Genomic DNA, 2,257 nt, shown 5'->3' with positions numbered 1-2,257 from the left:
CTTGCAAATTTGTTTAAACATTGAGAGGGTAAGCGGTGACGCTTAGTGAGTTCAATAATAGATACAATATAACGTGATGCCATATATATACTTCAATATGGCAGAAGCAAAGAGAAACAAGGAACAACAAAGGCATATGTAAATCATGTGTTAAGATTTCAATATCAACTCCACATTTGATTCAAAGATTTACGATCAATGAGACTTAACGATTTCAATACTTGATATACATCAATAAAACATCGGCCCAAATGGCACATAAGACATACAAATTTATGATTATCATTCTGATAGATTTCAGGTTTTTACGCCCTGTTTAGCATTTAGGTAGATTTCAGGTTTTTAGGACCTGTTTAACATTTCGATAGATTTCTAGTTTTCATGCTCTGTTTAATCTTCTACCAATGCCATTTAAATAGAAGTCATTCACTTACAGGGGATATGCTCTACATGGCCAGAGGCTTCGTACCATTACCAATGTGAATCTAAGTCTTTTCACTGATCACATGGTTAATGGTATTACTTTTGCTATCAAAATAGCAGAATAAAAATAACACGGGAAAATAACCCGGAATAATAACATTGAAAAACACATAACACATAACATACAATTGTTCCTATATATATTAAACTCACGTTGAATTAACTGGGGGTCAAATAGTAATTTGGGCAGCACTTCGGCTTTAAATATGATTTTCTATGTTGAAAACCGGGAGCTTTATTGAAAACCGGGTTCTGCGAAGGTAGGGCTTTAAAACCGAAAAGATAAATTTTTCGGGCTTCACGAGCACTTCGGGGCGTGTTTCAAGTGTTAGAAATGTTACCGGGGCTTCGGGGAAAGTGGAGATACTCAAAATATGGAAAAAGGGGCCAAAAGTGGCAATTTCTTAAAAATACCCGGGAGATCTTGCATCTCCTATTTATAGGCTAAGAGGGCTCGGATCCAGAGGGGGTGAGTTAGCAGCGAAGCAGCTTGGTGGCAGCTATATGCGAGGTCTAGCAAGGTTTGGCTCCGGATGCGAGGCGGTGCGGTGGAGGGGCGAGGTTCGGACACGCGTGCGAGGCATGTTGGAAGGGGATAGGCTGAGACTTCGGTCGAATCAGAGGGCTGCATGTGTCGGATCCGGGTAGAGCGGCTATTGTTCATGCGAGATTCCCCGGGTCTTATCCATAATTTCTCGGTTTTTGAGCCAAAATATTTTGAACTTCATAACTTTCGCATACGAACTCCGTTTTTGACGTTCTTTATATGCACGCGTAGGCGGGAATATAATATACAACTTTCATTTAGACTTTGTTGACTAATTTTGAATTTATTTTTAATATTATTATTTTTCACAGACCAGGACTAATAAATCCGTTAAAAATTCATAACTTCTTCATCCGACATCCGTTTTCGTCAGACTTTTTACCATTGAACTACTATTGATGAGACCTTCTATTCTCGTTTAGGTTGTATTGGCTAAAAAACACTCGATCTAAAATTTGAGTTTTTTAGCTGTCTATTCTAAAATTTGAGTTTTTACTTATTCCAAATTTTATATTTTCGCTAAATTTTACCATTTGACATTTGATAGGAATCTCACAAGACTTCTAAGATTTTCTGAATGATTCTAAGCATAGTTTCACTTCATTTTTTTGTAAAAACCATCAGTTAGAACTCAACATTCAAATTCACATAATATTTCGTAATATTATTCATTACAAAACACGATTTCAAAACGTGTATATTACAGAAACCTAGATCTAAAGCTTTAGGGTTTTTCATGTGCACATAGGATGTTCTTTTGCTCAAAACCTAGAAATAATCACTAGCATACTAGACATATCAATAGTGAATGTACATTAACACTACAGCATAGTAGGAAAGCCATGGGCTCTCCACATGGTCTTACATCCAGGTGCCATGGGCTCTCCCATGGTCTTACATACACGCATACCACATATACCACTAGCATACTTCCTATTACATAACCAACTAACATGCCACATAATACAACTTCAGCTAGTGTATCACATATCATAAAATGGGCTGGCATTGGTGCCTTCGACCCATTGTTATGGTGAGGAGACTCACGTTGATTGCAGAAATTTCCCGAATGAAATCCTTAGCTGCTGATCTATCCACCTCTCGAGTTGTCAATACCAATCAATATACCCAATTAGCAACTGGGTTCCATGCTGAAACCCTTAGTCCATACATGGGGTAAAATGGCCATTCTAACATTGGCCTAGTATGATCCACAACTAAGGCCCG

The sequence above is a fragment of the Lactuca serriola genome, chromosome 4, assembly GCF_051521515.1.
Source record: "Lactuca serriola cultivar US96UC23 chromosome 4, Lser_US96UC23_V15, whole genome shotgun sequence".
NCBI classification, from domain to species: Eukaryota; Viridiplantae; Streptophyta; class Magnoliopsida; order Asterales; family Asteraceae; genus Lactuca; species Lactuca serriola.
This window is presented reverse-complemented; position numbering follows the sequence as displayed.